Genomic DNA, 16,468 nt, shown 5'->3' on the forward strand with positions numbered 1-16,468 from the left:
AGAGAGAGGGGACAGACCCTGGATGGAAGGGGAGGAGTGTGACGGAGGGCAGACCCTGGATGGATGGGAGAGGGAGGGCAGACGGATCGAAGGGGCAGAGAGAAAGGGCAGATGGTGGATGGAAGGGGGAGAGAGAAAGAGGGCAGATGGTGGATGGAAGGGGCAGAGAGAGAGGGCAGACACTGGATGGAAGGGACATTAGAGAGGGCAGACCCTGGATTTCAGAGAAAGAACGAAGACAGATGCTGGATGGAAGGAAGACAGTGAAAAGAAGATGAGGAAAGCAGAAACCAGAGACAACAAACTGTAAATAAAATATATATTTTTTATTTTTTTGCTTTAGGGTATAGTATTGTATCTGTGTTTATGTGTTAATAAATGTTTATAAATAGAACATATAAATAAGGTAATCATTTTATTGGACTAATTTTTAATACATTTTGATTTAACTTTCAGAGAACAAAACCCCCTTCCTCAGGTCAGGATAGGATACTATAACAGCACTATACTGTATTGACCTGAGGAAGTGTTGCAGGAATTGATGCAGGAATTACCACTATTGTTAGCAGAATCTGTGGTACTTCAGGAGTCAAACAGCACACACCAGAATGAAGGAGAAATCTTCTTTATTTGCCAGCAAACAAAGTAGAACATCAGCACTAAGTCTCTTCTTCAGCTCTCTCTGGATCCTGCATCTATTGTCTGTCCTCTCTCTCCTTCTTCTGTCTGTTCCTTCTGACGTAAGCTGCTTCTGCTCCCACTTATATACAGTTTTATCCCCCTCTCTAGCCCCCCTTACTTTCCAGATGGTAAAGAATAGATTGGTTACCTTGCCTCAACCAATCATCTCTATACATTACTTAAAAAATATCAGTTACATAGGTTTGATATTTCTCAAACTGACCTATGACCTGGGGCCTCTCACACCAGACAATTGGGCACCAGAACTCTTGCATTTTATTATGATTAATTTCTCAGCTATAGCTTAAACTGGGTTCATTTAGGGCTAAGGGATATTCTTACTTAATGCTACAGTCCTACACTTAGCTAATCAATCAAGGAGAAGGCTTTTCCTGACCTTTTTCACCTATTAGCTTCATACATTGAACCAGCCAGGACTGCAGATAACTCAAACCAGATGCTGACCTTTTCAACTGCAGTCTTACTTGAAAAGTAACACTGGATTTAAAGATATTCTACATATTAATTACACAGAATAAAACATATTCTAAAATAAGCAGAATCAGTATTCCTTATAAGACATATTCTAAATATCAAGAATATCTAGAATTATTTAAACAGCATTCAGCCTACTTTTAGGTTTCAACAGTTTTTATTAATGAAGCTCAAAAATGGTGTTTACAGAATATAAATGTCTTTACAATCAAGCAACACACACCAAGTACTGAAATTGTACGATATTGCTCGTCTCCATTAATCTTTTAACTTTATCCCCCCCCCCCTTGTACTGTTAACTAACATGTAATCAACAAGATCTATTAACCACAATTTCCCAACAACCCTTCCCCCCCGTCTTTCCATTCAACCAATTGACACCATATGTTCAAATGCTTGCCCCCCAAAGATATAACCACCTTCAGGTATCAGCTGTACATTCACAAAGCCTTGAATTAAGATCAAACCATAATGTGTTAATTTACTCCTCTCCGTAAGAGAGCCAGGGGGCCTGTGGTCTGATGGCCCTCCTACCCCTCTCCGGAAGACGTCCATATCCTGCTGAGGAAGGGCTAATATAACTCCAAATAGGTTCCCCCCCTTTATTACCCCCCCTCCTAAGCCCCCCCTCCCCCCCCCCCCCCCCCCCCCCCCCCCCCCACCGTGGTCTGCTCTACTGTCTTTCCAATTCCTAAATGGTGGTAGAAAGAGGACTATAATCCCAATTAATTTCCATTAGTTGCCGAGGGAAGTTTGGACAATGCACCAAGTTTATTAATAATATGACTCCTCGCCCTATGGGACAAAGTGTTAATATATCCTTCCCAGGTAAGGAAAAAATTGCTTTGTGTCCGAGGGTTAAGCAGAGAGTCCTGGAGCTCCATCGTAAGTAAATCATGTAGGCGATTCCTCCATTGCCAAAAGGAGGGGTTCAGTTCTTGTGTCCAGTTAACAAGTATGCACTTCATACCCACCAAAAAAGCCTTATGGGCCATTATATTCTGGTATCTCGTACCCCCCTCCACTGGAGCATGGCAACCCAAAAGAATACTCGTAGGCTGCTGATTGACCGTTTTCCCTCCTATTCTTTCTAAATATCTAACTATCCTGGTCCAGAAGGCTGTTATAGCTGAGCACTTCCAAAAGGCATGGTAGAAATTATTGTCCGGTGCCCCACAGCGTCTACATTGGGCAGATTCTATGTATCCCATCTGATTCAGTCGAGACTGAGAGGTATATGCCCTGTATATCACTCTGACCTGGCATTCTCGGAGGTTTACGTTTTGCGTCCATTTCAGAACTCCCCTCCAACCCTTTAACAAATCTCCCGGGGTGATCCCTCTTTGTGTGTCTGCTGACCATTTTGCTGCCACTCGTGTGAGGTCTCCCTGTGGTCTTGCCAGTAGCAGCCTTTTATGTAATATGGATATCGAAATAGGATCCTCTGATATCATCTCAAATAATTCCCCCATCTTAGTGGTCAGATCAACACCAAGTGCATCTCGGGGAAGTGAAGCTATATAATGTCTAAGCTGTTCGTATGCAAAACATACCCCCCAATCCGCTTCGTCTAGGTTTAATTCGGCCATTGTTTTAAGATTACCACTAGGCTCCAACCAATAATGTAGAAGTACTTTATCTCCTTCCCCCCAGGATCTCACTATAGGATTTTCAGCCCCTGGGCGGAACGCCTCATTCCCTAGAAGGGGTAGTAATCTACTACATCTAGGATCAAAGGACCACAGCCTAGCCAAGTCCTTCCATATGGCCTTTAAGGGCCACACTAATACACTAGTCCTCAACCTTGTGGGTAGGTCCTTCAATGTCCCATGTAAGACATACATCAGGTTTAAGGGGCTACACCTTGCTATTTCTATCCCCAATGGGGTATAATCCTCCCTCTGCAGATACCAGTCCCCTAGGTGGCGCAGTAAACATGCTACATTATAGCGTTTAATGTCCGGCATTGCATTCAGCCTACTTTTAAACTACAGTATGTCTGGCTCATGCCTTGTTTATAATGGTATACAGATGTGGTAACTAATACCTATGAACTAGCCTTAACCCTCCATCACTCACAAGGGTCAAAGAAAGTTTCTCTCTCTGACCTTTTTAACCCAAACGTTAAACTTCTAAATAATCTAAACCATATGGCATTCCTCCATCACTTTACTTTACAGAACTGAAGAATTAAAACAGAATTAACAATTTCTTTGTCCACTGCCTCAGAAGGAGGTTTTGGCCTCTGAAAGCTAAATGTATTAGTTCAATAAAATGGTATTTTATTTTCTATATTTGTTTTATTTCTATTTGTTAATTTGTAAAGTGGTGATCGGATTTGTTAGTTTTTTCAAATTTACATCTGCTGTCTTTATATTTTGCACAGTACTAGGGGACATTTTCTGTTTCTGTGGTGTTGCATTGTATGCAGAGTCTGGCATCGGGGGTTCAGTTTAATTTTTGTCTAAATAGAACGTTTATAATTACTTATTCTATAGTGGATTAGGGTGTATCTTTGTTTGTGAAAAAGACATGGCTTTCGGTTGGCATTGACTGTGCAGGATCGACGATCTGTACTAATCTGTCTGTTTTCATTTTACAATAGGTGAATTGATGTTCTAGTGCTCACGGTAGCATTTAAGATGCTTGTGTGACTTGTAGAAATGACTGCTTATAGTATGGTAGAATTGTGCTATAGGTCCTGAGTGTTTTGTATTCTCGGTATGCCTAGTACTGGATTTGGGGGGGGAGGGGTGTTAAAAAATGACCGGCCCCGGGTGTCAACTACCCTAGCTACGCCACTGTAGGCAAGGAAGCCAATTTGGTTAATTTCTATTTCCACTCCCCCACGCAGCCGTCATTTCTATACACTCAAACAAAGCAAGCAAACCTATGAACTGCTGCATCCACATTGTCGTTCTTTATTGTTGGTCCATCGGTAACAACATAAGTCTAAAGCTGTTCCAGTTGGATAGGCAATGCCTTAAAAGGTGGAGGACAAAAGATTTTTTTTTGTGCTTATTGGACAGCTTTTTAATTTATTTTAAAGTTTCCATATAGAGATATAAAAATTATTATTATTATTGTTATTATCATTTGTTGCATTTGTATCCCACATTTTCCCACCTTTATTCAGGCTCAATGTGGCTTACATAGTACCATAAATGGCGTTAGCCGATTCCGGTATGAACAAATACAGGTATCAACAATACAGATGAAACTGTGGTAGAATGGGTTATATGTATGGTAAATACAATTGGGAGAACTTAGAGAGGGAGAGGAAGAGTTAGGATATGTCCATTACGATCTTTGGTTATGTTGTGTCACGGGTATCCAGGTTTTTTATGTTGAGTCGGTGGGGTATGCTTTTCTGAACAGTTCTGTCTTTAGTACTTTCCGGAAATTTAGGTGGTGGAGAGTAGTTTTTACTATTTTTGGTAGTGCGTTCCACAGTTGTGCGCTCAAGTAGGAGAAGCTAGATGTATAAGTGGATTTGTATTTGAGTCCTTTGATGAATATCACTACAACAGCTTAAAAAATTATAATAGCTGGTAGAAACAGTCATTTTAAACTCTGTATTTTTAGCTCACTTTTCTACACCAAAATATAAATAAATATACTGTATACATTATAGATGGCCACATTTCAGTGAGGATATCCTGTTTCCTGATGGGCTCATCTTAACTGTTGTTGTAATCTGCCTTGGGAAGCCTGGTGTTATAAGGATGATGGAATATATTGAAATGAAATGAAAGTAGAATTAATCTCTCCTTTTATTGGGGCACATGGAATCACATCTTCATCTGTTTTGTAGAAATTTACCTTTTAGATACACAAATTATTCTGTTTTGAACATGTTGCAGGGGGCAAGTGGTTTTGTAAGTAAAAATACAAATACATATTTTGTTTCATGCAGATCTATTTTGTTTAAACATAAATGGGCTATCAGCCTCTAATGCAGACCATTGATTTTCTTATATTTTGTTCTTGTGATGACTTATACTGTGCCAAAACTGAAAACTATTATCTTGATCTGATCAATAATAAAAGGAGCTCATTGTGAACACTATGGGGCTCATTTTCAAAGCACTTAGCCTCCCAAAGTTCCATAGAAACCTATGGAACTTAGCCTCCCAAAGTGCTTTGAAAATATGCCTCCAAATACCCTAAAAGGTTGTTTTGTAGCTGTACATGAGGAATTGTGATATTGAATAAATAAGTGTATGTTTGTGTCCCTAGTCATGCCTCCTAAGTTTTTATAATCCCTTCAAGAAATCCAGTTCATCGTTGAACTTATTAGTGGAGCATAACCACAGACGCATGTTATGGTCACATTTTCAATATGGTAATAGTAGAGCCCAGCTAAGGAACAGGTTATTTTTAGTTAGTCTTCACTAGACAAAACTTGCTTTCCTTGTGCCATCACCGTCCAGCTGGATAGCCAGTGTCTTAAAAGGTGGAGGATACAGGATTTTGTTTTTACATTTATATCACACATTATCCCAAGCAAAGTCAGGTTCAATGTGGCTTACATTTGAAAATACAGTGAGGCAGAATAATAGAATTCAGTTATATCATGGGAACAAATAGATGGATATGTCTGAAACATTTAACAAAGTTGAGATTAGCATATATACCCAACTGGACATTTAAAAGTTTGTTCTTTAATTAAACTACATGTTCAGAAATCCATAGCTATCCACAGTTATTCAAAGATTTTCACATGCACACACTAGAACAGCCATCCATCACATTGCAAAAGTAAACAACAACTTCTACAGAGTACATCTAAATTTTAATTTCCTTATTTCTATTTTCAAAATTTCAAACAGATCCGTATATTGTACAAGCCGGCATGTTTGAAAATACAGTGAGATTAATAAAAATGCTACCAGCAATAAAGAACGACAACTTGGATGCAGCGGCTCACCATTTACTTGCTTTGTTTTGAGAGTACGGGGATGACGGCTATGCGGGGAAGGGGAAACATAGACTAACCTAATTGGTTTTTCAACATTTTAACATCACTTGGTCTCCTGTCTATTAAACCTCCTTGGCCTATCTAGTCCACTGTATGAGCTGAAGCCAGTGGGCGAAGCTTCCAAGAACATAAGAGTAGTCATACTGGGTCAGACCAATGGTCCATCTAAACCAGTATGCTGTTTTCCAAACAGTGGCCAAACCACCTGGCAGAAACCTAAATTGTGGCAACACTCCATACTAAAGAAACTATCAAACACATCACTCCAATATAGTGTCACACTGGGGATTCAGATCTGAAAAATAAAATATATTAAATAAAAAAAAAAATAGCCTCAGTGTAACAGGGAGCCTGACTTTTATGCTCCACTGTAAATATTACCATCACAGGCTTCCACCACCTTTCGAGAAAAAAAACCACAGAGAACAACTCCCAAAATATTTCAAAAATTGTAAAGAAGTGGGAGAAAAGTCTGTGTTTAAAAAACAGAAGGGAGGGTAACACAATTTAACACAAAACAGATCCAAATACCCACAACACTAAATCTCACTATGAATATAAATCACCGAAATACACACTAATTAGCAATCCCTCACTAGACTAAAATCCTCATTCAAAAAGAGAAACCTTCCTGCAAGTAATGAAAACTCAAAATAGAGCAAAAACTCTTATAACATTACTAGAATTGCTTAAACTTCCATCCTTACTAATGAATGGAATCTAATTCTAACAAAAAGTAAACTTAGCTCAGAACATCCAAATTGTCCTGACAGAAGTACAGTCTCATAAGATTTTCACAGTCTGTGGGGTTTCTCCAAAATTAAAGTGTCCAATTTATATTATCCTTCTGGCAAAAATGTCCAGAAGGATAATATAAATCCCCAGTGTGACACTATATTGGAGTGATGTGTTTGATAGTTTCTTTGTTATAACTACACACTCGTTGCAGATTGTTTATTTGTGAACACTCCATACTACAAATTCCATGGCAAGCAGTTGCTTCCCATGTCTGCCTCAAAATTTAACACAATATTCGAGGTGTGGTCACACCATGGAGCAATACAAAGGCATTATAACGTCCTCATTTTTGTTTTCCATTCCTTTCCTAATAATCCCTAACATTCTATTTGCTTTCTTAGCCGCAGCAACACACTGAGCAGAAGGTTTCAACGAATCATCAACGCCGCCGCCGCCTAGATCCCTTTCTTGATCTATGATTCCTAACGTGGAACCTTGCATGACGTAGCTATAATTCGGGTTCCTCTTTCCCATATGCATCACTTTGCACTTGCTCACACTAAACGTCATCTGCCATTTAGATGCCTAGTCTCGTAAGGTCCTCTTGTAATTTTTCACAATCCTCCTGCGATTTAACGACTTTGAATAACTTTGTCTCATCAGCAAATTTAATTACCTCACTAGTTACTCCCATCTCTAGGTCATTTATAAATATGTTAAAAAGCAGCGTTCCCAGCACAGACCCCTGAGGAACCCCACTATCTACCCTTCTCCATTGAGAATACTGACCATTTAACCCTACTCTCTGCTATCTTTTAACCAGTTTTTAATCCACAATAGGACATTTCCTCCTATCCCATGATCCTCCAATTTCCTCTGTAGCCTTTCATGAGGTACCTTGTCAAATGCCTTCTGAAAATCCAGATACACAATATCAACCGGTTCATCTTTATCCACATGTTTGTTCACCCCTTCAAAGAAATGTAGTAGATTGGTGAGGCAAGATTTCCCTTCACTAAATCCATGTCATTAATCTATGCTTTTGAATATGCTCTGTAATTTTGTTCTTAATAATAGTCTCTACCATTTTGCCCAGCACCAATGTCAGACTCACCGGTCTATAATTTCCCGGATCTCCTCTGGAACCTTCTTTAAATATTGGCGTTACATTGGCCATCCTCCAATCTTCCGGTACCACGCTCGATTTTAAGGATAAATTAAATATTACTAACAATAACTCTGCAAGTTCATTTTTCAGTTCTATCGGTACTCTGGGATGAATACCATTTATTTATTTATTACATTTCTATCCACTCTTTCCCACATACAGCAGGTCCAGTGCTTACATAGTAAAAGAAAGCATCTTACATGGTAAAGAATACAGTAAAACAAGGAAATGTAGGAAGAGTATTATAAGTTGTGATGATCATAACTACTTACATTATGAAAAGTATTACAAAGGACATGCGAAAAGAATATAATGAACTGTGGCAACAGTGTCCCGAAATATATGATTTAGAATAGGGAAGGTAGACAAGGATATGATAGGTGAAAGGGAAGGAGAATGGGAGGGAAATGGTAAAGGATGGAAGGAAGAAGATGAGGGATTGAGTATAAGGGATTAGTGAAAAAGGTCAAATTGCTACTCTTCAATTTGTAGAACTGCCCCATTACATCCTCCAGGTTTATAGAGAATTCATTCAGTTTCTCTGACTCGTCAGCTTCGAATACCATTTCTGGCACCGGTATCCCACTCAAATCTTCCTCGGTGAAGTCAGAAGCAAAGAATTAATTTAATTTCTCCACTACGGCTTTGTCTTCCAATTGCCCCTTTTACTCCTCGGTCATCTAGCGGTCCGATTCTTTTGCCGGCTTCCTGCTTTTAATATACTTAAAAAATATTTTACTATCTGTTTTTGCCTCCAACGCAAATTTTAAGTCCCTCTTTACCTTATCAGCGCTTTGCATTTGACTTGACAATCCTTATGCTGTTTCTTATTATTTTCAGTCAGTTCCTTCTTCCATTTTCTGAAGGATTTTTTTTTTTAGCTCTAATAGCTTCCTTCACCTCACTTTTTAACCACGCCGGCTGTCGTTTGGTTTTCCGTCCTCCTTTTTTAATACGCGGAATATATTTGTCCTGGGCTTCCAGGATGGTGTTTTTGAACAGCATCCACGCCTGATGTATATTTTTGACCCTCGCAGTCGCTCCTCTAAGTTTTCTTTTCATCGTTCTTCTCATTTTATCATAGTCTCCTTTTTTTAAGTTAAACGCTGACATATTTGATTTCCTGTGTATACTTACTTCAAAGCTAATATCAAATTCGATCATATTATGATAACTGTTATCAAGTGGCCCCAGCACCATTACCTCCCGCACCAGATCATGTGCTCCACTAAGGACTAGGTCTAGAATTTTTCCTTCTCTCATCGGCTCCTGTACCAGCTGCTCCATAAAGCTGTCCTTGATTTCATCAAGAAATTTTACCTCCCTAGTGTGCCCTGACAGCTCTTAGGAGAAAATCACAAGCTATAGAGAAGGGCAACTCTCAGTCTCTCCTCTGCTTCTCATCTCATTACTCCCCCTTCATCCTTCTTTTGTCCACTATCTCCCCTGCTTCAATTAATGTCCACTATCTCCTCTGCTTCTCATCTCATGACTCCCTCTTCATCCTTCTTGTGTCCACTATCTCCTCTGCTTCTCATCTCATGACTCCCCCTTCATCCTTCTTGTGTCCACTATCTCCCCTGCTTCAATTAATATCCACTATCTCCCCTGCTTCTCATCTCATGAATCCCCCTTCATTCTTCTTTTGTCCATTTTGTTATTTTTGTTACATTTGTACCCCGCGCTTTCCCACTCATGGCAGGCTCAATGCGGCTTACATGGGGCAATGGAGGGTTAAGTGACTTGCCCAGAGTCACATGGAGCTGCCTGTGCCTGAAGTGGGAATCAAACTCAGTTCCTCAGTTCCCCAGGACCAAAGTCCACCACCCTAACCACTAGGCCACTCCTCCATTATCTCCCCTGCTTCAATTAATGTCCACTATCTTCTCTGCTCATGTCATGAATCCCCCTTCATCCTTCTTTTGTCCACTATCTCTCCTGCTTCAATTCATGTCCCCTGCTTCTCATCTCATGACTCCCCCTTCATCCTTCTTTTGTCCATTATATCCCCTGCTTCAATTAATGTCCACTATCTCCTCTGCTTCTCATCTCATGACTCCCCCTTCATCCTTCTTTTGTCCACTATCTCCCCTGCTTCAATTCATGTCCACTATCTCCCCTGCTTCTCATCTCATGAATCCCCCGTCATCCTTCTTTTGTCCACTATCTCCCCTGCTTCAATTAATGTCCACTATCTCCTCTGCTTCTCATCTCATGACTCCCCCTTCATCCTTCTTTTGTCCACTATCTCCCCTGCTTCAATTAATGTCCACTATCTTCTCTGCTTCTCATCTCATAGCTCCCCCTTCATCCTTCTTTTGTCCATTATCTCCCCTGCTTCAATTAATGTCCACTATCTTCTCTGCTTCTCATCTCATGAATGCCCCTTCATCCTTCTTTTGTCCACTATCTCCCCTTCTTCAATTCATGTCCACTATTCCCCTTCATCCTTCTTTTGTCCACTATCTCCCCTGCTTCAATTCATGTCCACTATCTCCCCTGCTTCTCATCTCATGAATCCCCCTTCATCCTTCTTTTGTCCACTATCTCCCCTCTTCAATTAATGTTCACTAACTCCTCTCCTTCTCATCTCATGACTCCCCCTTCATCCTTCTTTTGTCCACTATCTCCCCTGCTTCAATTCATGTCCACTATCTCCCCTGCTTCTCATCTCATGAATCCCCCTTCATCCTTCTTTTGTCCACTATATCCCCTGCTTCAATTCATGTCCACTAACTCCTCTGCTTCTCATCTCATGACTCCCCCTTCATCCTTCTTTTGTCCACTATCTCCCCTGCTTCTCAACTCATGAATCCCCCTTCATCCTTCTTTTGTCCACTATCTCCCCTGCTTCAATTCATGTCCACTAACTCCTCTGCTTCTCATCTCATGACTCCCCCTTCATCCTTCTTTTGTCCACTATCTCCCCTGTTTCTCATCTCATGAATCCCCCTTCATCCTTCTTTTGTCCACTATCTCCCCTGCTTCAATTAATGTCCACTAACTCCTCTGCTTCTCATCTCATGACTCCCCCTTCATCCTTCTTTTGTCCACTATCTCCCCTGCTTCTCATCTCATGAATCCCTCTTCATCCTTCTTTTGTCCACCATCTCCCCTGCTTCAATTCATGTCCACTATCTCCCCTGCTTCTCATCTCATGAATCCTCCTTCATCCTTCTTTTGTCCACTATCTCCCCTGCTTCAATTCATGTCCACTATCTCCTCTGCTTCTCATCTCATGACTCCCCCTTCATCCTTCTTTTGCCAACTATCTCCCCTGCTTCTCATCTCATGAATCCCTCTTCATCCTTCTTTTGTCCACCATCTCCCCTGCTTCAATTCATGTCCACTATCTCCCCTGCTTCTCATCTCATGACTCCCCCTTCATCCTTCTTTTGTCCACTATCTCCCCTGTTTCTCATCTCATGAATCCCCCTTCATCCTTCTTTTGTCCACTATCTCCCCTGCTTCAATTCATGTCCACTAACTCCTCTGCTTCTCATCTCATGACTCCCCCTTCATCCTTCTTTTGTCCACTATCTCCCCTGCTTCTCATCTCATGAATCCCTCTTCATCCTTCTTTTGTCCACCATCTCCCCTGCTTCAATTCATGTCCACTATCTCCCCTGCTTCTCATCTCATGAATCCCCCTTCATCCTTCTTTTGTCCACTATCTCCCCTGCTTCAATTCATGTCCACTAACTCCTCTGCTTCTCATCTCATTACTCCTCCTTCATCCTTCTTTTGTCCACTATCTCCCCTGTTTCTCATCTCATGAATCCCCCTTCATCCTTCTTTTGTCCACTATCTCCCCTGCTTCAATTAATGTCCACTAACTCCTCTGCTTCTCATCTCATGACTCCCCCTTCATCCTTCTTTTGTCCACTATCTCCCCTGCTTCCCATCTCATGAATCCCTCTTCATCCTTCTTTTGTCCACCATCTCCCCTGCTTCAATTCATGTCCACTATCTCCCCTGCTTCTCATCTCATGAATCCTCCTTCATCCTTCTTTTGTCCACTATCTCCCCTGCTTCAATTCATGTCCACTATCTCCTCTGCTTCTCATCTCATGACTCCCCCTTCATCCTTCTTTTGCCAACTATCTCCCCTGCTTCTCATCTCATGAATCCCTCTTCATCCTTCTTTTGTCCACCATCTCCCCTGCTTCAATTCATGTCCACTATCTCCCCTGCTTCTCATCTCATGACTCCCCCTTCATCCTTCTTTTGTCCACTATCTCCCCTGTTTCTCATCTCATGAATCCCCCTTCATCCTTCTTTTGTCCACTATCTCCCCTGCTTCAATTAATGTCCACTAACTCCTCTGCTTCTCATCTCATGACTCCCCCTTCATCCTTCTTTTGTCCACTATCTCCCCTGCTTCTCATCTCATGAATCCCTCTTCATCCTTCTTTTGTCCACCATCTCCCCTGCTTCAATTCATGTCCACTATCTCCCCTGCTTCTCATCTCATGAATCCTCCTTCATCCTTCTTTTGTCCACTATCTCCCCTGCTTCAATTCATGTCCACTATCTCCTCTGCTTCTCATCTCATGACTCCCCCTTCATCCTTCTTTTGTCCACTATCTCCTCTGCTTCAATTCATGTCCACTATTTTCTCTGCTTCTCATCTAATGAATTCCCCTTCATCCTTCTTTTGTCCACTATCTCCCCTGCTTCAATTCATGTCCACTAACTCCTCTGCTTCTCATCTCATGACTCCCCCTTCATCCTTCTTTTGTCCACTATCTCCCCTGCTTCTCATCTCATGAATCCCCCTTCATCCTTCTTTTGTCCACTATCTCCCCTGCTTCAATTGTCCACTATCTCCTCTGCTTCTCATGACTCCCCCTTCATCCTTCTTTTGTCCACTATCTCCCCTGCTTCAATTAATGTCCACTATCTCCCCTGCTTCTCATCTCATGACTCCCTCTTCATCCTTCTTTTGTCCACTATCTCCCCTGCTTCTCATCTCATGAATCCCCCTTCATCCTTCTTTTGTCCACTATCTCCTCTGCTTCAATTCATGTCCACTATTTTCTCTGCTTCTCATCTAATGAATTCCCCTTCATCCTTCTTTTGTCCACTATCTCCCCTGCTTCAATTAATGTCCACTAACTCCTCTGCTTCTCATCTCATGACTCCCCCTTCATCCTTCTTTTGTCCACTATCTCCCCTGCTTCTCATCTCATGACTCCCCCTTCATCCTTCTTTTGTCCACTATCTCCCCTGCTTCAATTCATGTCCACTAACTCCTCTGCTTCTCATCTCATGACTCCCCCTTCATCCTTCTTTTGTCCACTATCTCCCCTGCTTCAATTGTCCACTATCTCCTCTGCTTCTCATCTCATGACTCCCCCTTCATCCTTCTTTTGTCCACTATCTCCCCTGCTTCAATTCATGTCCACTATCTCCCCTGCTTCTCATCTCATGACTCCCCCTTCATCATTCTTTTGTCCACTATCTCCCCTGCTTCAATTGTCCACTATCATCTCTGCTTCTCATCTCATGAATCCCCCTTCATCCTTCTTTTGCCCACTATCTCCCCTGCTTCAATTGTCCACTATCTCCTCTGCTTCTCATGACTCCCCCTTCATCCTTCTTTTGTCCACTATCTCCCCTGCTTCAATTGTCCACTATCATCTCTGCTTCTCATCTCATGAATCCCCCTTCATCCTTCTTTTGTCCACTATCTCCCCTGCTTCTCATCTCATGAATCCCCCTTCATCCTTCTTTTGTCCACTATCTCCCCTGCTTCAATTGTCCACTATCTCCTCTGCTTCTCATCTCATGACTCCCCCTTTATCCTTTTGTCCACTATCTCCCCTGCTTCAATTGTCCACTATCTCCTCTGCTTCAATTGTCCACTATCTCCTCTGCTTCTCATCTCATGAATCCCCCTTCATCCTTCTTTTGTCCACCATCTCCCCTGCTTCAATTGTCCACTATCTCCTCTGCTTCTCATGACTCCCCCTTCATCCTTCTTTTGTCCACTATCTCCCCTGCTTCAATTGTCCACTATCATCTCTGCTTCTCATCTCATGAATCCCCCTTCATCCTTCTTTTGTCCACTATCTCCCCTGCTTCAATTGTCCACTATCTCCTCTGCTTCTCATGAATCCCCCTTCATCCTTCTTTTGTCCACTATCTCCCCTGCTTCTCATCTCATGAATCCCCCTTCATCCTTCTTTTGTCCACTATCTCCCCTGCTTCAATTGTCCACTATCTCCTCTGCTTCTCATCTCATGACTCCCCCTTTATCCTTTTGTCCACTATCTCCCCTGCTTCAATTGTCCACTATCTCCTCTGCTTCAATTGTCCACTATCTCCCCTGCTTCTCATCTCATGAATCCCCCTTCATCCTTCTTTTGTCCACTATCTCCTCTGCTTCAATTCATGTCCACTATTTTCTCTGCTTCTCATCTAATGAATTCCCCTTCATCCTTCTTTTGTCCACTATCTCCCCTGCTTCAATTCATGTCCACTAACTCCTCTGCTTCTCATCTCATGAATCCCCCTTCATCCTTCTTTTGCCCACTATCTCCCCTGCTTCAATTGTCCACTATCTCCTCTGCTTCTCATGACTCCCCCTTCATCCTTCTTTTGTCCACTATCTCCCCTGCTTCAATTGTCCACTATCATCTCTGCTTCTCATCTCATGAATCCCCCTTCATCCTTCTTTTGTCCACTATCTCCCCTGCTTCAATTGTCCACTATCATCTCTGCTTCTCATCTCATGAATCCCCCTTCATCCTTCTTTTGTCCACTATCTCCCCTGCTTCAATTGTCCACTATCTCCTCTGCTTCTCATCTCATGACTCCCCCTTTATCCTTTTGTCCACTATCTCCCCTCCCCCTCTTTCATCCTTCTGTCGCCCTGATTCGCTGTTTCTATTGAGATTGACAGAAGTCGATTCGTTGCTCTTAACTCAGATACGTCCATCTCCTTCCCCGGGGCGGGATCAGAGCGCGACTCGGCTCCTCCCGTCAAACATTGACGTCACGAAATTCTCCCTGAGGATTATGGGAAACGTTCGGCTGCAACTCTGGCGGCGGCCATGCTTAATTTAAAGGGACTGAGGAGGGGTGGAAAGAGGGAGGGGGAGGAAGTGGCCCGGGGGTAAAAAAATAGAATTAAAAAAGAAGAAAAAGAGGAAGAAAGAGAGAGAGACAGCGAGGGAAAGAGAGGAGGGAGCGGGTTTGGTGGGGGAAAGAGAGAAGAAAGGAGGGATCGGAGTCGGCACAGCCAGCAGCAAAGGCGAAGAGTCAGGTAAGACATCTGGGCTCAGCCTTTGGCTCCGGATTCAGGGCGTGGTGACTCCGGTTTAGCCCTGATCATGTCCCCTCCCCCCGCCTGTGGACTGGCTTGGAGATATCATTGATGTTATGATATTGCATTTCCATTACCATGGCCTCTTCTTTATCTCTATTTTTGTAGTTTTCATTTAGACATTTAAATAACGATACTTTGATTTAAAAATGACAATTGAAACAAAATTGCTCTCTCTCATCCATCCATTCCCTCATCCACCCACTTATTCGTTTCCTTACTCTATCATCCTCCTGACCTCTATCCATCACCCTCCTCCCTCACCTTTCCTTTTTTGGATTTAGCGCAGAGCTTCTCATACTCTTCATAACTTTACAATTCTACATGTGTTGTGAGTGAAAGATGACGCTATTTTCCTTAGTAAGGCAAGGTGACCTATGTTCTGTTATTGCTATCAATGCATATTGTGCTGTCTCTGTATCCACCTTCACCCCCCCCCCCCCCCCCCCCAGTCATTCCACCTGCTGAACTACACTTCTTGTCCTTGTAAGCTCAGTCCTACATAATTTGGTTAGTATATAATGTATTTCCATTCTCTTGTCATCTTTGTTTATTCACTAATGAACATGTATACCCTGGAGGAAAGGAGAAACAGGGGTGATACAGACGTTCAAATATTTGAAAGGTATTAATCCGCAAACAAACCTTTTCTGGAGATGGGAAGGCGGTAGAACTAGAGGACATGAAATGAAATTGAAGGGGGGCAGACTCAAGAAGAATGTCAGGAAGTATTTTTTCACGGAGAGGGTGGTGGATGTTTGGAATGCCCTCCCACGGGAGGTGGTGGAGAGGAAAACGGTAACGGAATTCAAACATGCGTGGGATAAGCATAAAGAAATCCTGCTCAGAAGGAAGGGATCCCCAGAAGTTTAGCTGGTGGTTGGAGGCAGGGCTGGTGGTTGGGAGGTGGGGAAAATGCTGGGCAGACTTATATGGTCTGTGCCCTGAAGAGCATAGGTACAAATCAAAGTAGGGTATACACAAAAAGTAGCACATATGAGTTTGTCTTGTTGGGCAGACTGGATGGACCGTGCAGGTCTTTTTCTGCCATCATCTACTATGTTACTATTTTCTT

This window comes from Microcaecilia unicolor, chromosome 3, assembly GCF_901765095.1.
Source record: "Microcaecilia unicolor chromosome 3, aMicUni1.1, whole genome shotgun sequence".
NCBI classification, from domain to species: Eukaryota; Metazoa; Chordata; class Amphibia; order Gymnophiona; family Siphonopidae; genus Microcaecilia; species Microcaecilia unicolor.